Source organism: Narcine bancroftii, chromosome 10 (genome assembly GCF_036971445.1).
Source record: "Narcine bancroftii isolate sNarBan1 chromosome 10, sNarBan1.hap1, whole genome shotgun sequence".
NCBI lineage: Eukaryota > Metazoa > Chordata > Chondrichthyes > Torpediniformes > Narcinidae > Narcine > Narcine bancroftii.
The window spans coordinates 78,360,236-78,387,735 of NC_091478.1; the positions used below are offsets into that span (position 1 = coordinate 78,360,236).

Here is a 27,500-nt window from a genome sequence, read left to right on the forward strand (position 1 = left end):
TGAACAGTAAACAATTTCTATAAGCAGGAAAAATCTGGAATAATTTCAGAAATTAAAAATAAAAAGCAGGATATTTAGGAAATCTTTATACCATCAAGCAGAATCAGTGCTTTGTTTGACATATTTGTGAGAATTCACAGTAATAAAAATGAGAAATGATCAAGGATTGACAGGATAGAGAATGTTTTCCTACAAGGAGAAATTTGGAGGTTTGTGGTGCAATTTCCGAAGAAAATTGGGATGAGGAGAAATTTCTTCTTCCCAGAGATGAAGGGTGCATTTCTTCTCTCTCTTCATTGAATACATTTTGATATTTGTAACTGTCAGCAAGTTTAACTTGTGGGGAAAGGACAGGAAAGTGGATCTGAGGCCAAGTTTGGATCATCTTTTTGAATGTTGGAACAGTTTTGAGGAGCCATATGGTTGACTCATATTTCTCATGTTCTGATGAGAAAATGCTCGAAATTGTGCATCAGATGTCATTTTTGTATAAACATTGCCTCTTTATAAACAAATTAAATGAACATTCACAAAAGCATTACTTACAATGCAAAATTTCAGTCAAGCTGTCAAGTAAAAGCTGCAGATAAATGAGCACTTCAGAACCACCAACTCCTTCCTCTGTGTAACCGAATCATCCTCTGGTTCCAGGATCATTGAATAGGTTGTTGTGCCGTACACAGCCTGGGAAAAAGAATTGAGCTGCAGGTGGGCAGAATGTAAATCGTCACCTCACTTCATCCACATTCAGAACACCTGACAATAATGACATTGTAGTCACTGCATTTGTTGACTACAATGCCAATCAAAGAACATCATTTAATAAAGTTATCAAGGGATTTTGGAAGCATATGAGAACTGGTTGGAGATGACCTTTAAAGTACCATAACTGCAAATACAGTCCCCTGTCAAAGTAAACATTCACTTTTTTTCATGCAATATGAAACCTAAGCTAAAACATAGTAACTTCTATTAAAAATAAAATGAGTATTGAGTATGTATGTGTGATGGTTTAGGGGCTACAATAATAATTATCTTTGTGGTAATTTTATTTGAATATAATTTATATTATGGTCTATTATAATTTTGTGATTGATTCCATTTATTCTTATGAAGTAATTTGTAAAAAAAAGCTTAATTGTGTGGCACTCTTCAAGCATTAATGTAATAGCAGCAGAAGTCTTTGGTTCTAAATCTCTTGTGTTTTGGAACAATTCCATTGGTGTTATTACTTCATAACCTTTCTTCTATTAGCCAATCAATGTTTATGATTCAATCAAAATGGAAGGTTGAGCATGGACAAACAAGGGATGAATTTTAAACATAGCCATCTATTGGAAATCAAACACTCATCTTGAAACGTACTTCCATTGAACAGAATTTAGAAACCTCTGGTGGTGTTTGACTTCCGATTGTATCAGGGCCAAATTCACAAGATCAAAGTGTTGCTGACTTGCATTCAGACACCTGCGGTACTTCTGGAGAAAATCCAATGCTGGATTGAAAATGCATTGCAGATTTTGGCCTGTGTTTCAAGATACACAACTCTTGTGAGTTATTAAGCTTATGATCTTTAAGAATGTAAAATAGTTACGGATATGTTTTTCAAGCTGTATATTCTGTTGAAAACATACTGTTTTTAATTTTGCAATTTTCTTCATAACTTTTCTGAATAATCAGGGTTCCAATAATAGTTCCACTTTGTATTTTGGTGTTGATACCTAAATATGAATACCTAATTAAGCAGATCTCGATGACGGCCTCAACCCTGAAATGACGGTTATTTATCTTTATCTTTGCTCTATTAAGTGCACAGTTTGACCTGCTGCGTTTCTCCAGTTTTGTGTTTTTAAAACAAAACTATTTGCTGTGTTGTATATTTCTATCACAGGAAATTGGACTAAACCCATGCTTTCTTGTTCCTGTGCTGCACTGATCTGCGTTCACAATTTTTGAGTAAAGCAATTTCTTTTCATACTACTGCTGATTGTCATGGTTTCTAGACAGCATAACAAACTCTACGTCAACCCTCAGTAATTATGATTTCTTAGGGTTCAGTTGAATAATTGTATACCATTTTGTGCACCTTAATTTAGAAAGCACATGAAATCAATATAACATCCACAGAAAGCATTTTGGGATGCAGGTTTATGAGAATTTTTTTTCTTTTAATTTTAAAAAAGATTTAGACATGCAGCACATAACAGGCTCTTTCAGCCTATGGGTCTGTGCTGCCCAATTGACCTACAACCCCCGGTATGTTCTTCAATGGTGGTAGGAAACTGGAGCACCCAGAGGAAATCCACACGGACATGGAGAGAACGTTCAAACTCCTCACAGACAGTGTTGGATATGAACCCCGGTCACTGGCGCTGAAACGAGTTGTCAGAGGAAGCCAGAGAAACATCTGCAACTTTGTTGTTCAAAAGGTTGTTGGAGAGATTTATGGATAGGTAGGGTTTAGATTAAGAGCCAAATTGAGGCAAATAGAGTGAGCTCAGAATGTAAATTTGGTCAGTATAGGTGAGTTAGGATGAAAGACCTTTCCATACTGTGTGACTACATGACCATGATTTACTAATGCAAACTTGTAGATTGTTCTGATGTTTGGGCATTTTTCTGTATCCTTTAGCTTGACTTTTGAGGCACAGGATGAGCTGGTAATGAAATAATAAGAACAATGGAGATTCTGGGACCATTGTGGACACCAGAATAAACAGTTTCTCACCAAATAATGAAGTGAGAGAAAAAAACAGTAAGGATGTGTGAATCTAGAGCAGATATTGAATAAATGGAAATCAGTACTTCAATGGAGAATTATACGATGTTCCTTTTTTGATGGAGAGGGTTTGATTGCCATTACATGAGCAATTATCATGTCATCATAGAGATACGTGCATACTTGATTACCGACCTTAATTTTGTGCTGATTTTAATGGGCAATTAATATGCATTTCCACTGAGTTCTTAGAAAAATGGAGAGACAAAAGGCTGATTTTAAAAGTGATTTTTAAATATTGTTTTAAAATAATAGCTGTGGTTTTAAAAACTCATAAATTTTGAATGTTTTGAAGTAATCTGCCACTGGCACAATTCAAACTGAAATTAATCTTGGTTGATCTGAGATTAAGTTGAGCAATAAAGAGGCTGTTTGCTGCAAGTCATTACTAGATCTGAGATTTAACTGGGGGGCTGTGCAGAGAAAGGTTATCACTCGAGTGTAAAGGATGTTGCATTTACTTCTCTGTATTGACATGTGGTGAAACACATATTTGTGGTACCATTCCTGGAAGCACTCCACTTGACAGGTGGCTGATGAGCTCTGTATGATGAGGAACTGAATTAACTGTCCATTTGGACAGTTGTTTAAGCAGTCATCCAAAACTCTGAAACTCCAATAACATTCCATAAGTTGCACGCTGCCGCCATTGATGTTCACTTCCTCTGTAATAGCTGCATTATGCTTTATCCATGGGATGTGTTGCAGCAGATCATCGGCCTGCCTTTAACTGCAGATTCCAAACTTGCAACCACTGCCATCTAGGATGTGCATTGGAACTCTGCAGTACTCCTGTCATGAGCCATCCTGTCTTGCCCCTGAGTCCAAAGTGAATATATGCATTTGTGATAACCATATAACAATTACAGCATGGAAACAGGCCAGTTTGGTCCTTCTAGTCTGCACTGATCCAAGTACCCTCCTCTCATCCCACACTAGCACTCTGCCCATATCCCTCCATCCCCCTCTCATCCATATACTTATCCAACTCTTTCTTAAATGACAAAATTGACCCTGCCTTCACCTCTTTTCCCAGAAGCCCATTCCACACAGTAACCACTCTCTGAGTAAAGAAGATCCCCCTCATGTTACTCCTAAACCTTTGCCCGTCAACTCTCAACCCATGACCTCTTATATCCATCTCTCCTACTCTCAATGGGAAAAGCCTTTCCACATTAACTCTATCTATCCCTCTCATTATTTTAAACACCTCTATCAAATCCCCTCTCTGCCTTCTACGTTCTAAGGAATAAAGACCCAATTTGCTCAATCTTTCCTTGTATTCCAGATACTGAAACCCAGGCAAGATTTTTGTAAATCTTCTCTGCACTCTCTCTATCTTGTTAATATCCTTTCTATAAATGGGTGACCAGAACTGCACACAATACTCTAAATTTGGCCTCCACCAATGCCTTGTACAGTTTCATCATTACTTCTCATCTCCTATATTCTATGCACTGATTTATGTAGGCAAGCATACTAAAGCCTTCTTCACCACCCTATCCACATACGCTACTACCTTCAGGGAACAATGCACCGTTATTCCTAGTTCTTTCTGCTCCACCGCATTCTTCGATGCCCTCCCATTTACCACATATGTCTTGCTTTGATTATTCTTTCCAAAATGGAGCACCTCACACTTATCAGCATTAAACTCCATCTGCCATCTTTCTGCCCACTCCTCTAAGCAGTTTAAATCCCTCTGCAATCTTTGAAAACCCTCTTCATCATCCACAGTTCCCCCTATTTTAGTATCATCTGCATATTTACTAATCCAATTTACTGCCCTATCCTCCAAATCATTAATATATATGACAAACAGCAACTGTCCCAATAACGAACCCTGAGGTACACCGCTTGTCACTGGCCTCCATCCTGACAAACAATTATCTACTACTACTCTCTGCCACCTTCCTTCCAGCCACTGTTGAATCCATTTGACTATCTCCAAATTAATACCCAAGGACTTAGCCTTCCTAACTAACCTCCCATGCGGAACCTTATCGAAGGCCTTACTGGTCCATATAGACAACATCCACTGCTCTACCCTCATCAACATTCCTAGTCACCTCTTCAAAAAATTCAACAAGATTAGTCAAACACGACCTTCCACGCACAAATCCGTGTTGAGTGTCCCTGATCAGACCCTGTCCTTCCATATATATATACTATCTCTAAGAATGCTTTCCATCAATTTATGTACCACAGACGTCCAACTTACAGGCCAATAATTGCTAGGCTTGCTCCTCGAACCCTTTTTAAACAAAGGAACTACATGTGCAACACGCCAAACCTCCGGCACTATACCCGTCTCTAATGACATTTGAAAAATTACTGCCAGAGCCTCCGCTATTTCCTTACTAACCCCTCTCAAGGTCCTGGGAAAATCCTGTCAGGATCTGGGGACTTATCCACCTTTATATGTTTCAAAAGCTCCAGTACTACCTCTTTCTTAAACACTATAGTTTCCATGTATACCCCCTTTGCTTCCTTTACCCTGCACAGTTCAATATAGCTTCTCCTCAGTAAATACTGAGGAAAAGAAATTGTTCAAGACCTCCCCCATTTATTTTGGCTTTCTGATTCTCTATTGGACCAATTTTATCTCTCACTTTCCTTTTGCTATTTATATATTTGTAGAAACCCTTTGGATTTTTGATTTATTTTCACCCTGTTCGCTATAGCCACCTTGTACCTTTTTTTAAAAACTTTTCTAATTTCTTTCTTAAGATTCTTTTTACATTCAAACATAGGATGACGAAGTTGGAAATTTTCACTATGGTGGGATGCATCAGATTGACATGGTGGTACAGCAATTAGTACTGCTGCCTCACAGCTTCTGCAGCCTGGGTTTGATTCTAACTTTGCACAGTATAGACATGGATTTTCCCCCAGGTGCTACCGTTTTCTTACATATTCTGAAGACATGCTCGTAGGTTAATTATTTAATGTAAATTTCTCTTGGTGGAGGGAAATGGGTATGTGGGAGAGAATACTTTGCAGGGAAGTTTAGAGAATTGGAGAATGGGACTGGTGAAATGAGAGCTGGAATGGATCCAATGGTCTGAATGACTGTCTCCTGTAAATTGTGTGACGGTGATGAAAGAATCTTCTTCAGCTGTGTATTAAATTAAATGGGATTTTTATCGAAACTGAAAATACTCAGCAGATCAGGCAACATCTGTGAAGAGAGAAACCTTTTTTGGTCATCAGTTTAACATTTGTTTAGATGTGGAATGTGAACCGGATGGTGCTATTATTTGAATCATATGATCCAATAGTTTACCAGCTTTAGAAAATGAAGGACATTAGGAAACGTGAAAAGTTTATGGTATATTACAAACTACAGCAGAAAATGCTGGGAATTTCTTCTGCTAAGCAATATGCCATGTTAACTTAAAAAGCTGGCAGCCAAATGTCTCATGTCCAGATCGAGTGATCCTCACCTCTAATTGGACTAATTGGAAGCCTTTGCCTGCTTCATTATTAACATAGTGAAAGGCCAGGAATTGAAGAATCCATTAATGATTCATACTGTCATGTACATTGTAAAATGGCAGCAAAATTCTGACTTGTTGCAGCTAAACAGGCACCTTGTTTAAAAAAAAGTGTGCATAAACAACAAAAAAACTGCAACGTTTAAAAAAAACAACATTAAATTAAAAAAATAATGAATATTTCAATTGTCTTTGTGTCAAAAAAAAAGTGACTTTGGACCCGCGGAGACCATCCTTTCGTGGGGTCAGAATAATCCTTGATTACTGTAACAAGTGGAGGTTCAAGAGCTAATAAGCTGTTGGAAAGAAATTGTTCTCGAATCTAGAGGAGCTGGCCTCGAGGCTTGTTGTGAGCAAGGAAACAGGTTTGGTAGGTCTCAAAGGCAAGGACTCTAAACACAATTTAGATGGGGAAGGAATTTATTTACACAAGGCAAGTGTGGGAAATGGTAACTGATGCAGCGCTCGCACACACGCACAGTTTCCAGCAGCCATGGGAAAGATGTAGCGGACAATTAATAACGAACATGGGGGAAAAGCGTGGGAACAAAATAGATGTGTGTATACACACTCTCACACTCACTCTGAACTGGTACATACAATGATCAAGGAAAAATCACTATGATGGCCCACCACCCTTCGACTCAGTGCAGGCATGGCTCGATGCTACAAGGGATGCTAATTAAATGCTTCCAATCCTTTTAACAGTGCACATCTTACCAACCATTTCTCCAGTGCCCTTCCACATTTATAGGTCTGGAGTAAAGCAGGGTGGTCCCAAGCTGACAAAGTGGGAGAACCAAGAGAACGTGGCACCTTTATTGAGCTGGAGGGGCATAGATAGTTAGCAGGGGCAAATGGCTCAGTGCCAGGAGGGTTCATTCAATTACAACATCCAATGGCCCAAAGCCAAGTACAGGCAGGCTTGAGAGTGCAGTCCAGATAATTTACGTGAAAAAAACAGCAAGGTGGGGACTAATTAGGTGGGGCATGTCCTCTGACTAGGTAGGGGGCGGTGCTGTCACATGATACCCACAACCCTTCCCAATACAAGGCTTCTGTACCTTCAACTGGAACAGGGTGAAAGGTGTCTTTTATGGTGTTGGCTGCTGACTTGAGATGGCGCCTCACTCAGATAGATGTATTCAATGGATGGGAGGTTGAAGCCCATGATGGACCTGGCTATATTTGTTAACTTCTGGAGCCTTCTGCATTCATAGGCATTCAATTTCCAAAACCAGACTGTGGTGCAATCTGTCAGAATATTTTCTACAATGCAGTTGTAAACATTTGATTATAGTTACCCACCCCTCTCTGCCTATACCCAATCAATGTGGGCAGGTATGTGTTCTCTCGGCCTCTCCTTCCTAAAATCAACAAGAAGCTGCTTGGGCGTGGTGATGTTGAGCGCAAAATTGTGTTTCTGGCCCCACCCAACCATATTCTCAATCTCCGTTCTGTATTTTGACTCATTGATTCCAGCCAACAAAGGTGGTGTCATAATAGAATTTATAGATTGAGTTGGAACTTTGCTATGCAGGTGGGGGACTAAACATACAGTTTGGGGTGCCCATGTTAATAGTCAGCATGGAGGGGGTGATGTTGCCGATTTGCACTGATTTAGGTCTGTTGATGAGGAATTTGAGGATCCAGTTACAGAAGGACGAATAGAATACCAGATCCTTTAGCTTGGCTGGTATGATGGTGTTGAATGCCGAGCTATGGTCAATGAACAACAGCCTGACGTGTGACCTTGTGAGCTAGGTGATCTAATGCAGAGTGGCAGGCAGCAAGATGACACTTGCCTTTGACCTGTTTTAACGATTGGCAAATTGAAGTGGGTCCAGGTCCATCCTGAGATGGGAGTTGATTCGCTCCATTACCAAACTTTCAAAGCACTTCATTGTGGTAGGTGCCAGTGGCACATCACCTTGCTCTATAATCGGCGACATGCATTTAAGGTAGGATTAAATTAGGGGAGATGTGCAGATTTCTACACAAAGAGTGGTCGGTGCCAGGAACAGACCATTGGGGGAAGTGTCATAAGCAGATGTGATGGTCATGGTTGTTAAGAGGATTCTTGATAGATGCTTGAAAATATGCAAAAAAAAAAGGGGTATGTATCATGTTCAAGCAGCAGAAATTTAATTTGGCGTCATGTTCACTGTAGATATCATGAGTCAAAAAGATGTTTCTGTTCTGTATGTTCCATGTTCTAAAGGAAGTACAGGTTGAATACCCCTTATCTAAATACCCATAATCTGAAATGATTCAAAATCTGAAACATTTTTCATCCGTGGTCCCATAAGGTCATATGTAATAGAGTTCAAAAATCCCGATCAGAGAACGGGTCCTAGCAGACATAAGTAGTGCATTATTGAGTGTAGATTTTTCAATATATGCCTACTTCAGTTAATTTGTGCATATATAAATATTTGTATTGTAATGTGAATGAATGTATCTTTAAGTCTGAGTGATTGAGTGCATTTTTAAAATGGTGTTCCAAAATCCAAAACATTTCCTAGGCATTTCAGATAAGGGGTATTCAACCTGTATTATCAAAATAAAATTACTAAGTTTTAGTAAATCTAATATTTGGATTAAAAAAATGTATATCTTGCCTGCAGTGAGCTGATTGTACACATTGTGATTATAAGAATTTAGGCCTGATTAGTTGTTGAATGAGGAAAAGTTTTGAATATGTAATTGAGCTGAATAGATTTTAATTTTTTTCCCTTACAAAAGATAAACTGAAATAAATGTACATGGGCTCTTGGAGAAATGGCCAATTTACTGAATTGTGGGAATTTCAGGATATGGTCATTAGATTCTCACTACAAGATTGATTGCAAGCTTTACTCCAAGACTTGAGCATCCAGCTAAAACTGTATTGCATTGTTTATTAAGGTGCAAATCTGCAGTGAATGTTGCATACTCGATGGAAGTATTGAAAAAAAAAATAGAATTGCCCCCTTAGTACTTACACCCCTGTGACTGCAACAAGTGGGACACTTGCACTTGCAACTTCTCCCTCACCATTATTTTGGGGGCCCAAACATTCCTTATAAGTATGGCAACCAACTAGCTGGAATGTTCAGGGACACTTTCAATCTCTCATCATCACCTGCTTCAAAAGGGCATCAATCATCCCGGTGCCCAAGAAGGGCGGAGGGAGCTGCCTCAATGATCTTTGCCCAGTAGCTCTCTCATCTACTGTGGTGAAGTGCTTTGAGAGTTTGGTTGTGGCCAAAATTAACTTTTCCCCTAAGGAAAGATCTGGACCCACTTCAATTTGCCGACTGCCATAATCATTCCACAGCAGATGCACTTTCATTGGCTCTCCATTCAGCCCTGGACGACAGCAACATCAGGCTACTTTTGATCAACTACACCTCAGCTTTCAACACCATCATCCCCTTCGTCCAGGTCAGCAAGCTTCAAAACCTGGTCCTCTTCCCCTCTTTCTCTAACCTTGCATTCAACAATAACAAAACTAAAGAAATGATTGTGGAATTCAGTCGGGGAAAATCAGAGCACAAATCATCCTTACAGAGGTGTAAGTAGTGGGATAGGATTCAAGTTTCTGGGTGTCAACATCTCTGAAGATCTATACTGGGGCTTCCATGTTGACACAATCATGAAGAAGGCTCACCAGTGGCTATGCTTTGTGAGGAATTTGAGGAGATTTTAAAGAAGAAAGCAGGGAAATATGATAAATAATGTGGGGGAAGGTGGTCAGTCAAAATTGAGATAAAATCTTTGGCATCAAATTTTGACTCTTTAAGAATACCCTTTGTGATTATCAGAAAATATTTAAATTTGCTCACCTTCACATTTGCATTGGCTGCATTTCAATCATTTTCTTTTGCCATTTACAATTCTGATGATTGTGTTATATCCTCTGTCAATTCTGTGCATCATGCTTATTCTCAGATCTAGCAGCTAAACTATCTGCAAAATGATCAATAATGTATAATTTCAACATTGGTTGAAAGATATCCCATTGTAATTCCCATACAATTAATTGATTTTGATTTCCAATGGCTACAGGGGTCTTGGTTAATGTCTACCCCATAATCAATACCAAAAAAACCCCAGTTTATTTGCACATGGTGATGTTGTTTGTTAGATCAAGCTGTAGCACTGTTTTTGCCATGTTTCTTACACTGTAAATAATGATAACACAAAATGCTTCATTGACTCAGACAACCTGAAGGGAGAGTGCAAGACTTTCTTTCCATTAACTGTTCTCTGGACAAATGTCGTGACCACTTCATCAATAATGTTTAAAGAAGAATGCTAGTGAGAATACAAGGAAAATTGCCTTGTTTTGATGGCATTGAACATTCAACCTACAATCAAAATAGGAGGTATTTTAAGATAACGTGCAATAACACAACACTAGCTGTAATTTATGACAATCTGAGGGTGAGGCTTGATCAGTTGTATGTTTTCTCTGTTGAATTGTCACTTCATTAGGTTATTTTGAATGAAATATCCTTCAAAATAACTGCTATTAGGAACCTTATGGCACCACTGTATCACAGTTGGTAGAGCTGCTGCTTTGCAGTGCCAGACAGGTTCATTTCTGAGCTCTGTGTGAAGTTTCTATGCTGTCCCTCTGTCTGCGAGCGTTTCCTCCGTGTACCTTGTTTTCCTGCCTTCTGCATCCCAAAGACATGGGAGGGCATGCTAATTGCCTGCTGTAAATTGTCCCTTGTGTAGTGTAGTAAAATCTGGAGGAGTTGATAAAAATGTGGGGAGCTTTTAAAAAAAAAGGATTAATGTAAGATTAGTGTTAACGTTGGCATGTACTCAGTGGGCTGAAGGGCCAGTTTCTATGCTGTGTCCACTATTGTCTCTGGGAATTCCTCCATGTATTTTGTGTGCTTAAACCATCAGAATTGAATGGATTTAAACTGGTTCCTTTCTTCTCTATTGTTTCTCAGGTTGAAAAAAGGAAGAATTAGTTGGTGCACAGTTTGAGCATATTTAGAAAAATAATGTTCCATGTACACTGTAAAATTGAGATGAAATGTTAGCAAATGGTATCTGGTTATAACGCAGCCCATATGACCCGAATTACAGCATTCATTGTGATTGGTTATTTCATAGTATTTTTTTAAAATTTGCCACAATAAATTTCAAGTCTATTTGTCACATTATTTACCTGGTACACTGAGGAGTGTTCTTCAATGAGTAGTCTAACAGGTGAACTCTCAACAGAGTTGTAAGCTACAGCCAAAGAAAGTGATGGCCAAGTGCATAATTTCAAAGTACAGTGGAACCCCTGGTATCCGGCACCTAAGGAGATTGGTAGATGCTGGATATGCGGATTTTCTGGTTGCTTGAGACTCACCATTACAATGCCTAACTCGTATACCTGCAATAAGAATGAACAGTTTAAAAGGCAAAGGACAGTGCAAAATGTAAAATAATTTGAAAAAAAAATCAGTATTTTAGTTCTTTATTATGTAAAGTTCACTTTAATAAGATAATTCCTTAAATTACAAAATTTAAATACGAACCCCAGTTGCTGGCGCTGTAACAGCATTACGCTAACTACTACACTAACTGTACCACTATTATAATTAAAAGCTGGCTAAGCCACCTGTCAGTATATATAATTTAGACAGACAGCACACTTAACATGCCCTTCTAGCCCACGAGCCTTTGTCCTCCAGATATACCTATTAACCTATTCAACCCCATATATTTTGAAGGGTGGAAGGAATCCAGAGCAGCCAGAGGAAAACCACACAGATACGGAGAGAACATACAAAACTCCTTACAAATAGCACCAGATTCAAACACGTGTCAATGGAGCTGTAATAGCATTGCGCTAATCATTACGCTAATCGTGTCACCCATTTGGCCCTTATTGGTGAGGACTTAATCTTTGCACCTAAATCCCCGGTAGAGGCATCTTTCTGTCGAACATCCTGTTAGCAAATAAAGCCTTGCTATTGAGCTTTTGACTAACACTAAATTCATGTTGATTGTGACAAAAAGTTTTGCGTTATTTTTATTTTATTCAGGACCTGGATGGAGAAGTGTTAATTTACCATGTGCCTACTGTAAGGTAAAACATCATGAGATGGGAATGTGTAAGGAGTTACCCTGTGCAGGGCTGTAACAAGATGTGAATGCATCCTTGTACTTACAAGATAAGAGAGACATTGATGGATTGAGAGGCAGGAAGCTAGCAGGGAAAGGATAGCAACAGTTTTAGTCATTGGACAAGTAATGATATGATGATGTTCTAAGCACGTATCCAAGGGTATAAAAAAATCACCATTTTGCTGATAACGGCAGAATGCATTCTCCGACTAACATTGTTAGTTGCAAGTGTTACAATCCGGTAATAAAGAACAAAGAACCCTGATTTCGACTCAGTCTGGTGTTTGTCTCACTCATTCATGAACAAAGCAGACCTAACACTACTCACTACTCAGCAGAGACTGAGAAAAGTGTATTGCACACTGAAAGACTGAAAAGAAGCACAGAAATTCTCATTCAACTATCCATGGTATTTTAAATAAATGAGCTAAACTGCATTTGTGGCAGTGTATTGTGACAACAAGAATAGTAATTACTTTATTAACCAACTGCACAATTTCTCTTGGAAGGTAAATGTTGATTAAGACTTTGCAAAGTGAAGATGACAGCATTTAGAATAAAATGAAGATGTATCTTGTACCTTGGCTTTTCCTCACATTGCTTCAAAAGTGTATCCAAATATTTGTTCTTGAAGTATTACCAAAGTTCTAGAGTTTATGTTGATTCCTTCATGAGGTTCAACATAATATTTTACAACACAAAAGTTCAGATGCGATGTATGCTGGAGTGTGATGCTTCAAAATGGCGTCTAATCAGTACCCACCTGCTGTGTGTTATTTGGCAAGTAGCAAATGCATGAGCGTGTCAAAAACTTGACAATGTAGGTGCCTGCACTGTGCAATGTCATTCTGCAACCTTAAGAGCATCAAAAAAACACAGATGGGGCAGAGCACAATTTTAACCATCACACCTTTAATTCTGTTTTCAGTTGATAGCACCATCCCTACAGAATCAGGAAGCTTTAAGCATAGAACTTGAGGCTGACAATCCAAGTGCAATGTTTGAACGAGTGCTGTACTGCTAAAAATTTGAGTTGAGATATTTAGCCCGTCAGCTCTCTTCAGTGGTTATAAAAGACCCCTATGCGGAGAATTGTGATGAACGTGTTGTTAACCTCGTCCTGATCAATATTTATCTGTGAACTCAATTGAACTGTTTAAAAAGAAAAGCAGATTATTAGTTCAGATAATGCTTATGGGAGCTGTCTGTGTGAAAATTAAGATTGCTCTGTTTATTGGTTGGAAAGTATTTGGCACCTCCAGAAAAGTGCATGAAGCAGATCTATGAATGTAATTCTTTCTTTTCCATTTGACAACCAATAAGAGGCTTGACTTAAGCCATTGCCATTTTTTCATAATTGTTGCAAATATTAATTTTTCTAAGATTTTACTCTTTGTAATATTTGGAACATTCGTTCAAATATAGAATCGACTAAAAATAGTAAGTGTCATTTTGAATTTAAACTTGGAACTGTTATAAGAGCTAAAAATGGAACACATCAAATTAGCTGCCATATTTCCCATTGATGTAAAAGGCAGTGGTTGTCAAATTTGTTTCTTTAGAAAACACAGCTGGAATCGTTTGACTTTGAAACATGATGATGTGCGAAAAGTTTTAGTCATATAGAGTGGTGATACTTCAGGGATCAAGTTAAGTAGGGTGTGGTGTGAGTTTGGATACCACTGTCATTTCCTCAGGGTGGAGTGCCATTTTAAAATGCTCAAGTCTCCTCTTCAAAGGGGTAAGGAAATTACTGCAGGCTCTGATAGCTATTTCTTGTTTGTGAAATCCTTTTTTCCCCACTGATCCTTCCTATGTAGAAAAACAACAAAAATTACTCTGTAATGCATTGACATGCTTTGTGAATCTGCACTGAATGATGGGCCGCAGAAATTGATTAAATAATGTCGTACATTTACAGAGCATCTTGTCCTGTCCCTTGTATGTTTTTACAAATACTTCACATCCAATGAGGTACTTCCGATGTATAGTCACTGTCGCGTGGTTGGTAACAGCAGTCAATATACACAGCAAGATCTCTTAGCAAACATTAATGTGATAGACCAGATGACCTATTTGGTAAAGTTGTTTGGAATAAGCCTTATCTTCACCTGAGAGAACATTCAAGAATAAGGTGAGGCTTGTAGGAGATTTTCTGTTTAAGGTATTGTACTGGGTCTTAAATCCGGAACATTTTGACTTGGAAAATAATTACTAGGAATGGAACCAGTGTTTATACTTGGGAGTCGAAAAATCATTTGTTACCTCTAAACAGTCATGAGTTTTTGCATGATATATGGAATTAATCCATAGAAATAGTATTTGGCTCAAGTGGTCTATACTGATGTTTATGCATCATGTAACCCTTTCCTTACCAATGGACTCAGCCTACCAATAAATATTCTATTCTTGAACTTGCATGCTTACTTGGCTTTTTAAAAGCATCTATGCTAGTCAGCGAAGTGATTATGTTTGTAAACAAATTCAGAATCAGAAATGACATGAAATCCGTTGTTTTACAGTAGCTTCATAGTCCAAACGTTGATATAGACCACCTTACAAAATAATTAAAAACAGTGCAAGATAAATAAAAAGACAGAGAACGGTAGTGTCTATGGTTTATTGTTCATTCAGGAATCTGACGGCAGAGGAGGAGAAGTTGTCTTGTGCCTCTGAGGGCTCAATATTAGACTTCTATACCTTTTTCCTGATGTTAGCAGAGTGAAGAGGGCATGGCCTGGGTGGTGAGGGTCCTTGAGGATAGAGGCTGCTTTCTTAAGACATTGCCTGTTGCAGATGTCCTCGATGGAGTGAAGACTGGTGCCCATGATGTCACAGGCCAAGTTAACAACCTTCTGGAGTTTTTTCTTGTCTTGAACAATGGCACATCCATACCAGGTGGACTGGAACATATTCAAGAACTCATCCATAGACTTGAATGAATATACAGCAGGTGTCACCAACTTCATCAAGACCTGCATGGACAAGTGTGTCCCTGTGGTGAATCTCTGCTAAGCTGTCTGTCTTCCTTTCGGCGAGCCTTGCTGTACTAACATTGGCTGTGCATTATGTCTAATATTAAAGACACTCCCCCTGGGTATAACTGTGTCTGCTCCCATTGTCTTTCATTACTGTACCATTAGTTTCTGCTAATAAAAGCCATGATTATTGTTTGACTACATCGTCTTTGTCTACTTCATCAACTGGCACTTCAATTTTATTAGCAGAAATGGATGCAGCCCTCAAGCCAGAGTGGCTGATAACTGACCAGTCTGCCCCAATGGCTAGAGAAATTTTCAACCACTGGATTGCTTGTTTTGATTACTACATGGCTCGAAACAACGTGGTCGATGAGGTGATACAGTGGGGCCACCTGAATTCCTGTTGGGTGAGGTCCATTTTGCCATAACGCAAGGAGCTCCCACTCTGACTATAGCCCGGAAGCATCTGCTTATTATGTGGCGCCATGGAACGTGGTGCTTGCTCGACACCAGTTGCTGACTAGACGCCAGAAACCTGGGGAAAGTGATGTTGCCTATGCATTAGCCCTCGACTCACTGGCAAACGAATGTGATATCAGGGCAGTCAATGTGCAAGAGCACTGCAATGCCTTGAAGCTGGATGCTTTTGTCAAGGGAATCGACTCCAGTCACATCCGTCAGAGGCTGCTGGAGATGGAACCCTTAACCTATGACCAGGCAGTCACTCTAGCCAAAACACTGAGAGGTGCTATGAGGTCCAGTGAAATGCAAGAAACCGAAAGTGAAACATCCAGGAGTGCTGGAACCCCGAAGGAAATAAAAGGGCGAAATCTGTCCCAATGCAGAAAGAATGGCTCCCCTTAAGAAGTTACCACCCCCCAGACTCAGCAAAAGCCCTTAAAAGGTGTATGGGATTCTTTTCCTTCTACTGCAAATGGGTTCGTAACTATGCTATGAAAGCACACCCTCTGTTTGACACTAAATCTTTTCCTCTCTCTGCTATGGCCTTGAAGGCTTTCAAGAGAATTAAAGCTGATATTGCCAAAGCTGCACTCTCGTCCATTGATGAGGATGTTCTGTTCCAAGTGGAAACTGATGCCTTAGATTGTGGTTTGGCAGGAATCCTTAATCAAAAGGGCAGACCGGTGGCATTCTTCTCTCGCATGTTACGCAGACCTGAACTAAAACATCCTGCCATAGAAAAAGAAGCTCAGGCTATCATTGAAGCTGTTTGCTACTGGAGACACTTTCTAGCTGGCAGAAAATTTACCTTGGTCACTGATCAAAAATCTGTAGCCTACATGTTCAGTACTAAACACAAAAGTAAATCAAAAACTATAAGATGGCACGCTGGTGAATAGAACTCTCAACTTACAATTATGAGATCCAGTACAGACCTGGCAAGTTAAACGATCCCTCTGACGCACTGTCATGGGCTGCTGCCGGTGCTCAGCTTGAGGGGCTAAAAGAATCCATAGTAGACTGTGCCACTCAGGGGTCACGAGATTCTTCCACTACATAAGGGCTAACAACCTTCCTTACTCCCTGGAAGAAGTCAGAAAACTGACTAAAAGCTGTCCTGTTTGCGCAGAATGCAAACCGCAGTACTTTAAAGCTCTGGAGGCCACTCTCATCAAGGCAACCCGCCCTTTTGAGAGGATTAGCTTGGATTTTAAAGGGCTGTTGCCTTCCAACAACAAAAATGTATATTTCCTTACTGTAATCGACAAATATTCAAGGTTTCCCTTCGCAATACCCTGCCCTGACGTCTCGTCAACATCTGTCAGAAAGGCATTTGACAGAATTTTCAGTGTGTTTGGTTTTCCCAGTTACATTCATACAGACAGAGGCTCAGCATTCATAAGCGCTGAGCTGAGCCGAGCCCTGCTACAAAAGGGGATTGCCAACAGCCGTACCATGAGCTACAACCCTCAGGGCAATGGGCAGGTCGAAAGGGCTAACGCTACGGTCTAGAAGACTGTTAACCTTGCGTTAAAGACACATGATTACCCTGTTACCTGGTGGCAGGAGGTGCAGCCTGAGGCGCTACATTCTATTCAGTCTTTATTGTGTACTGCAACAAATCAAACACCTCATGAATGTATGTTTGCTTTACCTAGGAAATCAGGAACTGTGATGGACTGACCAGCCTGTTTATCTGAGCTTGGGATCGTGCTGCTGAAGAGTCACGCTCAGGCGTGTAAAACAGACCCCCTAGTCCAACCAGTTCAGCTACTGCATACTAACCCCAATTATGCTCATGTTAAATTCCCAGACAGGAGCACGGGCTCTGTACCCCTAAGAGATCTGGCCCCACCTGGTTCGCCCCTTCCTCGCACCCCAACTCAGACTGAGCCTGAGAGGTTGGACTTAACCCCCCCCTCCCCCCCCCCACCCCAACCTGTGACTTCTAGTAAGCATTCAGATGGCCATGCTGAGGCTCCACTGCCTCACGCTGGCGATTCTGGAGCGAGTCCACCTTCCCACACTACAGATCCAGAGCCTATATCAGTTCCCAAGGTTACAAAACAATCTGTTCCAATTAGAAAATCAACTAGAATTCGTAAACAACCTGAGAGGCTACAATATTCATAAAACATCTAATTATATTTCGATTGCTCTGCTAGATACTGGCGTGTTTTGGCTGTCAGAAAATTCTCAATGCCAAATATGGTATCCGTGTACTGCTTGCTTAAATTTTACCTAGCAGCTGTCCTTTTGATTTTAATCCTTCTTCTGCTGAGGGGAGACTGTGGTGAATCTCTGCTAAGCTGTCTGTCTTCCCTTTGGCGAACCTTGCTGTACTAACATTGGCTGTGCATTATCTCTACTGTTAAGGACACTCCCCTTGGGTATAACTGTGTCTGCACCCATTGTCTTTCATTACTGTACCGTTAGTTTCTGCTAATAAAAGCCATGATTATTGTTTGACCACATTGTCTTTGTCTACTTCATCAACTGGCACATCAGTGCCCACGTGCACATATCAGAGGATTCACAACTTGCTGAGGGTGAGATCAGGGGTGTTTAAGGCCAGGTATCTAGATATCTGCAAGAAGTCCAAATACGACTTGCAGAAGGCCATAACGGAAGGAAAGTAGCAATTCCAGAGGAAGCTAGAGACAGATACAGATACACGCCAGCTATAGCAGGGAGTGCAGATCATTACAGCCGACAAAGCAAAGGTGAAAACCATAGACAGCTGTGATACTTCATTACCTGAAGACCTTCTATGCCCGCTTTGAGAAGGAGAACCAAACAGTGCCGACTAAAATCCCTGCAAAGGCTGAGGACTCTGAGATATTTGTCTTTGAGAACAATGTCAGAACATCAATCAAGAGGGTGAACCCTCACAAGGCGTCAGGCCCTGGTGGCATACCTGGCAGGGTACTGAAAATCTTCACCAACCAACTAACTGGTGTGTTCACAGACATTTTCAACCTCTCATTGCTGCAGTCAGAGGTTCCCACCTGATTCAAAAGGGCATCAATCATCCCGGTCGGTGCCCAAGAAGAGTAGAGGGAGCTGCCTCAACGACTCTCATCCAGTTGCACTAACTTCTATGGTGATGAAATGCTTTGAGATGCTGGTCATAGCCAGAATTAACTCATACCTAAAGGTTTGGACCCATTGCAATCCGTCTATCATCACAGCCACTCCACAGCAATGCAGTATTGCTGGCTTTCCACTCCTCTCCAGATCACCTCGAAAGCAGCTCAATACGTATGGCTGATCTTCATCAACTACAGCTCACCCTTCAACACCATCATTCTCTCAGTGCTGGAAGTTACAAATTCTGGGCCTCTGCACCCTCCACCCCGCAAGTGAATGCTTGACTTCCTCATCAGAAGAGCACAGTCAATACGAATGGAAACGTCTCCTCACTGATCATCAACACAGGCGCACCCCAAGGATGCGTGCTTAGCCCACTGCTCTACTTGTTATACACCCATGACTGTGTGGCCAGGCACAATTCCAATGCTATCTACAAATTTGCCAATGACACCACAGTTGTCAGAATCACAAATGGTAATGAGGAAGCGTACAGGAGAGAGATAGATCAGCTCGTTAAGTGGTGTCATGCTAACAACCTTGTGCTCAGTGTTAGCAAATCCAAGGAGATCATTTTGAAATTCAGGAGGAAGTCAGAGGAACACAACCTAGACCTCATTGAGGGCTGAGTAGTGGAGAGGGTCAAAAACTTCAAATTCTTGGGTGTCAACATTTCTGATGATTTGTTCAGGAGCCTCCATGTCGATGCAATCAAGAAGAAGGCTCGCCAGCTAGGTATTTAAGGAGTTTCGGTGTATCACCGAAGACTCTCAAAAACATCTACAGGTATACTGTGGAGAGCATTCTGGCTGGTTGCATCACTGTCTGATATGGAGGTGCCAACTCTCAAGACAAGAAAAAACTCCATAGGTCTAGTTAATAACCCTCTGATATCACAGGCACCAGACTTCACTCCATTGAGGACATCTACAAGAGGCGGTGTCTTAAGAAAGCAGCCTCCATCCTCAAAGTACCCCCTCAGCCAGGCCATGCCCTCTTCATTCTGCTACCATCAGGAAAAAGGTACAGGAGTCTAAAGACAAACACTCAATGGCAAAAGGACAGCTTCTTCCCCACTGCCATTAGATTATTGAATGATCAATTAACCAAAAACAGTGCCTTACTTTTTATGCACTTTCTTTTTCATTGATGTTGTAAAGTGGTTTATATGAATGTTGCTGCAAAACACCGAATTTCTTGACTTGTTCATGACAATAAAATACATTCTGACTCTGATTTTAGAATATGGTAATTTTAAGATTCAATTTGTTGTCATATAATAAAGACAGTGCAATATTACACAAAATTTGTTTTTGCTTGCTGTAAGGCAAACTGATTTGCCTTTGGCAGAAATTGCCTGAAGTGCCTCACAGTCAGAGAAAGAAGCAAAAGAGAGTCCGCTTAGAGCCGCTGTGTGTCCATGGATTCACCTCCAGCACTCCCTCAGCCCTTGCAGGCACACAGTGTCCATTCCAAGCCATCAGCAGCCCGAGCTCTAGATCCAACCTCTGACACAAAAGGAACCCTTCCCTGCCATTGGCACCCTCTCGCATCCTGGTTCTGAATGCTGATAATACCACTTCAGCCTATCTGGAGTCAGTCCCCAGCATGGTGTGAATCCCTTGACCGCAGTTGCCAGCAGCCACCAACCTCCATGGGTTCCTTGCCTTGAGTCGCCAACAGCTTGCCGCCTGTGTGTTCTTCAGCCTCAGAGCTTCTCACTGGTCACTTTCCCATGGGTCGTCTTTTATCTGCTTCTTCTCAGATGGGTAGTTGTCTCTCTATTTTGTGGTGGTCTGTGCCAGTCCTCTGATTCCCCAGAGTCTGCAGCACCTTGTGGCTGCTGCCGATCATAGGCGCTTCCATCTTGGGCGTAGACCTCACAGTTGTGGGATTTTAAATAAAACCACAATTGGCTCTTTTAACAAGCTTTTTAAAGCCTGTAGGGAGCCTACGGTTTTTGGACTGGATGGCTGGACCCCATGGAAACACTGTGTCTCTGCTCCCTGCGGGTCTGCACCAGTGGCAGCGTCACCATTTTGATTTACAGAGAGAGAGAGAAGATGCTGTTGAAACTGGTCGCACTCATGAAAGCACTTAATAATACAGGTTTAATTCTGAAGCAAATGCCAAGTGTGTCATGCTGTGTTTATTTTGCCAGTTAATTACTTTGTAACTCTGTTTTATTAATGGTAGTCTCTGCTTTGGATAATTAACCATGAAATCTGGTACAGGTATCTGGTTCACATTGTATACAGCTTTATACAGCTTTAATTGGGTTAATTTGATGTGATAAATAAAAGATGGGAGGGGAGGATTTTGATTGTGGTTCTGGCGTGCCCTTAGAAGGTCCGTAACCCATTAAGTCTGTTTTTCCTTTTACCACTTCAGTGACTGAGCTTTCCCAAGAGCTGGAGAACCCAATGTATTAGCACAAATTTCAAATCCTAATAAAGTCAGAAGCATATAATCCCATTAAAGTATTTAAATTTTAAACCATTCTCTGGTGAGCAGGTTGATAATTGTCTCTGCTTCTCATCCCCAGTCACCCCTCTGCTTACAAATGGGGGGGGGGGGGGGGGGGGAGGAGGAGAAAGGGTAAGTTACAGTCAACATTTTTCACTATTGAGATCTTCTCTCTAATTTGGAACTGAATGTGTGGAGGTAAATCCAACAGATGACTAATGCTTGTGTTCAGGTCTGCTCTTAATAGACAAAGATCTGTTTCTCCACGGGATTCTTTCATCACATTAAGGGGGCTGTAATTTTTCCACTGATTCTTTTGGCTGGTATTTTACAAACAGCCAACGAAGGACCCTGTGAACATAAAGCATCAATCTGAATTTTTTTTTCTGTGTGTTTACATCCATTTTGTTTGGTTGCAGTTTTATTTGATTTGCTTTTTGCTTATTTTGTTAACTGAATGTTTTCAGAGTAAATGAATATTATGTCCTCCAAACAAGACTGATTTGTTAATGAGTGAAATACTAAGAATATAAAATAAATCCAGGGATTTTTTAAAAACGTGTATTTATTTAGCTTGTTTCTGGAAATGTTTATTTGCAGTTTTATTTCTTAATCTTTGGAAGCAAAGATATCACTGAGCCTCTACAGGGCCAAATAGGCTGTGAGGAAGACAAGCAACAGAGCTAGATTTCATTTCAATGCTGATTTAATTTTTCATTTCTTGGAACCTAGAACTGTCAATACATCTCACTGAATTTATTGACAATTGTAGTCTGGATCTTGTCGTCAGTGGCTCTGTGATAGAGCTTGCCATTGACATCCTAGAAAGCTGCCAACAAAATTTCCTAACTTCAGCTATTATAGACATCAGTTCCAAGGGATCCCTTGCATCTTCGAGATATGATGTCATCAAGTTGGCTGAGCAGTCTGTCAATAATAAATTCTGACAGTAAACCAGGAAATAGAAAATACATTTGAACTAAATTTTAAACATTTTGGAATGCAAAATAAAGATTGCAGTGTTTATTGATAATAGCTGCAATATTATATACTTTTAAAATATTTTGAATTCTTATTTTAAATTCAGGTTCCTCACTTCAACCTTATGCAACAAATGCATCATAGCCTCCAGATGAACAGAATCAATGACAGGGACTTGAGAATTTCTACATTGAACTTTCAGGCACAGAAATCCCAGAGTTACTGTTAGCTTCATTCTTGTTACATTATAAAATTCAGGACAGAATGCTTTTCCATGATATTGTTTTCCCAGTCTAATCGATGTAAAATAGTTTGCTTATTCATCTCCTTTCTGGAAAGTAGAAAGAAACTTTGCTGTACTTTCAGCTCTTAACCAGCTGAAACACATTTCAAGTAAATATGTTCTGTTGGTTAAGAATGAGTTAAACTAAATTTGACAAATAATTTGATGGATTTCCGTGTGTTTGAATTTTAGCAGGATTATTGAAGAAAAATGTGGGAGGTGCTTGCTGATATCTTTTATAGAAGCCTTTTTGATATATTGGTCTGGGGGACAATTTGCCAATGCTGGTTTGTCTTTTGGTTAGATATAATTGTTATTTTTCAATAAAATATGCTTTTCCTGTTGATTGTCAAAATGTAAACAAATTGATGCGTGATAATTCACTACAATTTATTTTACATTGGGAGGTTTAAAACTGAGCCTCTGCATTTCTAATCTGAAAGTGCTTTATAATACAATGCTATGGGGAGAAATTTTTAACAAAAAAAATCTTTAAAATGTTTGCAAAATATCAAGTGTTTTATTGCAGGTTTCCATTTAAATGTAGAATTGCCACTGCAGCGTTTAAAGGGTGAATTCTGAACGAGTTTTGAGAAAGCAGAAAATGAATGTTATTAATTCAATTCACCCTTTGATCCTGTGTCCAAGATGGTTATTTCTAATCTCCTTCTTTAGACTTTTATATTTTTATATCCCCCACTAATGAGTGTGAACTACACATGTACAAAACAATGCACTGCTTGTTATTCTGTACTGAAGAACTTACCTATTCCCCACCCCCATTTTAAAAGCCTGGTTTTGCTTTTGTTTCTTGTGTGCAGTTGCAATGCTTCCCTTAACAAATGGGAACAATTTCTTCATTAAATTACATCTACAACCATGGCTAAAATACTGGCATAAAGAGAAAATGAGCAGGTATTGGAAGTTCATGTTAGTAACACGTTTCTTCTGTGCACTGAACATGATTAATCTTTCCCAATTGTGGCAGACTTAAAGCACTAAAATTAGTAAGTGGAATTCAGCCTAGAGAAAAATGAGGAATGCAAAAACAGTTCAGTGAGGTCACAGTAAATACTGAAAATTAGAAAGGAGCATAGAAACAGATGGATCTTGGATTACCGGTGGCATAGAATATAAGAATAAGAAACTCCATAAAGCAATAGTTAAGCCACAGTTATAATTCTGGTGATTAGGTTAGAGGAAGGATGCAATAGCTAAAGAGATAGTTTATATGATTGTCGGTTAATAACTACTTTAAAATTTTAGCTATGAGTAGAGATTGCCCATGTTGAGTTGAGTTGAAATGGAGGTAGCTGAGGGGATTTTTTTTCCCCACAACTTTATTTATTCGTTCCACAAGGTTATTACATAAAGTAAAAAAAAGTACATATTATGAAGAATAAAATTTTTTTATATATATAAAAAAAAGAGAAAAAAAAGAACCCCCCCCCCCCCCACCCCTCTCAGCCAGCTCTCTAGAGGAGAGCCAAAGAGAAAACAAAACTGAAATATATTTACTAAAATCTAATCAAGGTCAATTTAAATGTAAATATTCTGAATATAAAGACCACTTTTTAAGAAAAAAAGAATAATTATCATGTAAAGCATATGTGATTTTTTTCCATTACCAAACAAGTTTTCATCTCATTAAGCCATCTGTTATATCAATCACATTAGCATTTTTCCATGTACTTGCTATATATTTTTTTGCTACAGATAAAGCTAAATATACAAAAGCAATCTGAAATTTGTCTAATTCCAAATCTTTCAAAGGCTTCAACTTACCCAACAAAAATATTGTCGGGACTAGAAGTATTTTGATCTTATACAAATGTTCCAAAAACAATTGAATTGCTTTCCAAAAAGATTGTATATGTACACATAACCAAACAGCATGAAAAAAAGTTCCAACCGAATTACCACATCTAAAACAAGAGTCTGATTTACTAAAACCATATTTTTTTAAAAAACTTTTCAGGTGTTAAATACAATTGATGTAAAAAAAATTATAATTAACCATTGCATAACGAATATTTATCGATCAAGTAACACGATCATGACAGATATCTAACCAGTCATCTTCGGAAAAAATAAAGTTAATATCCTTTTCCCATTTAATCTTAGATCTATCCCATCCCTTTTTTTCCATACTTTCTTGTAATATTTGGTACATCAATGAAATATATCCCTTCTTTGGTACAATCACAAGAAAAGATTCAAATTTAGTCAATTTAGGTAAAGTCATATCTCGAGCAAATATTTGTTTTATTAAGGATCGAAGTTGATAATAAACAAATAAAGAATTCTCATTAATACCAAAATCTTCCCTCATTTGATTAAAGGATAAAAATTTACCTTCTTTAAAACAATCCCCCAAGTTTTTTATACCTTTAGATTTCCAATGCAATAAACATTGATTATACATTGAAAAAGGAATAAGTTGATTATTATATAACGGTGTTCAAGTCAATAATTTACCCTTAGAACCTATCGTTCTATTTTTCCTCATCCATAACTTCACTAAATGTTTTAATATAGGCACATTATATTGTTGTAATAAATTTAAATTCCACCGAAACAAAAATTGATGTATTTCAAATTCAAAAATATTCACCATCTCAATTTTAGCCCAACTAGGGGGCCGTTCCAAATCCACTAATGATGTAATAAATTTAAATTGAGCTGCCTCATAATAATTTTGAAAATGTGGTAAACGTAATCCCCCTAATGCATATTTCCAAGTTAACTTATTCAAAGCTACTCTTGGAAATTTACCCTTCCATAAAAATTCCCTAACCATTTTATTTAAATCTCAAAAAAAATTCTTATTAAGTAAACATGGAATTGACTGAAACAAATATTGTATATGTGAAAACATATTCATTTTAATTGTATTTATTCTTCCAATTAAATTTATAGGAAGATCCTTCCACTTAATCAAATCAGCTTTGATCTTTTTCATTAACGGTACATAATTTAATTTATATAAAGATTGATAATCAATATCCACATTTATACCCAAATATTTAATTCGATCAGTCCACTTCAAATTAATAATATTCTTATAAACTGAATAATCTCCTTCACCTATTGGTAAAATTTCACTTTTTTCCCAGTTAACTTTATATCCAGACAAAGATCCACATTGTATTAAACATTCCTTCAAGTGTAAAAGTGACTGAGCTGGGTTTGTTAAATACACTAGTACATCGTCAGCAAATAGATTAATTTTATACTCCTCAACTAAAACTCTCATACCTTGTATCTGTATATTTTGTCGTATCAACTGTGCTAAAAGTTCAATTACTAACGCAAACAAAGCTGAAGACAAAGGACAACCTTGTCGAGTTGAACGAGTTAATTTAAAAGGTTCCGAGATCTGACTATTTGTCAATACCCTGGCTATTGGTTTATTGTATAAAGCTTTAATCCAAGCAATAAAAGAAGGACCAAACTTAAATTTCTCTAAAACTTTAAATAAAAATTTCCACTCAACTCTATCAAAAGCCTTTTCTGCATCGAGAGATTTTGGGTGGTCAGGGCATTGTTAGTATTTATTAATCAAACTAATCACTCGAAGAATATTATCCAAAGCATATCTATTCTATATGAAACCTGTTTGATCAACATGTATCAACTTAGGTAAAAAGTTAGCCAATCGATTTGCTAATACTTTAGCTATTATTTTATAGTTCTCATTTAACAAAGAAATTGGTCTATATGAAAACACCTTCAACAGATCTTTATCCTTCTTAGGAATTATGGTAATTAAGGCATTAGAGCATGATTCAGGTAGATCATAATGTTCATTAATCTGTCGAAACACATCTCCAAACACTGTAGATAAATCATCATAAAATACCTTACAAAATTCAGCCGAAAACCCGTCATCACCAGGTGATTTTCCATTCGGCATTTCCAACATAGCCAATTTAATTTCTAAATCAGTAAAAGGAGCCTCCAGCTCCAATGTTTTCTTCTCTTAGTACCAGTAATTTCAACATCGATAAAAAGGAGTCAATCGATCCGCTCTCCTGTTTTTCCTCAGAAGTATATAATTTCTTATAAAATGAATGAAACTCATCATTAATCTCACAAGGTTTGTAAGTAACAGTCGAATTTTGTCTGACTGTATTAATAACTCTTGATACCTGTTCTTTCTTTGACTGCCATGCAAATACCTTATGCGCTTTCTCACCCCATTCATAATACCGTTGTTTAGATCTATTAATCAAGCATTCAAATTGATAAGATTGCAACGTATTGCATTTCAATTTCAATCTAAACAACTCTATCTTCTGATTTTCTGTCACATCTCTCTGAAATTCCTTTTCTAATTCATCAATCTGTTTCTCTAATTCAAGGCTCTCAGTCAAATAATTTTTTTTAACCTTAGAGGTATAACTAATTATTTGACCTCTCAAGTAAGCTTTCATAGCATCCCACAATATAAATTTACTCTGAACGGAGTTACTATTTTCTTCCAAAAAGCAATTGATTTGTTTTTTAAAAAAATTCAATAAATTCAGCTATTTTTTTTAACATTGTTTTGAATCTCCAACAATAAACTACACAAACTTTTTCAGAACTCTCATAAGTAAAATACAACAAAGAATGATCTGAAATTACCCTACTTTTATATTCTGTTTGCAGTATTTTCCCCTGTAAATGTGCCGATACTAAAAAAATCAATTCTGGAAAAAGATTCATGTCTAAATGAATAAAAAGAGAAATCCTTCTCTGTTGGGTTAAGACATCGCCAAATGTCCACTAAATTAAAATCTTTCATCAAAGCTCGAATTTGAATTGCCATTTTAGATTTTTTAACATTTTTTGGAGAT

At 38.6% G+C, this 27,500-nt stretch overlaps 1 protein-coding gene and 1 long non-coding RNA gene across 2 annotated transcripts in view; both read left to right on the forward strand.

The window, feature by feature from the left end:
* cfdp1 (craniofacial development protein 1) overlaps window positions 1-27,500 on the forward strand; it is a 148,736-nt gene that overhangs the window by 69,989 nt on the left and 51,247 nt on the right. The gene's annotated exons all lie outside the window — the stretch shown is intronic.
* Window positions 1,298-23,003, forward strand: LOC138744814 (uncharacterized). The gene is made up of 2 exons (XR_011345770.1): window positions 1,298-1,550; window positions 22,483-23,003. It is a non-coding gene; the product is annotated as an uncharacterized lncRNA (long non-coding RNA).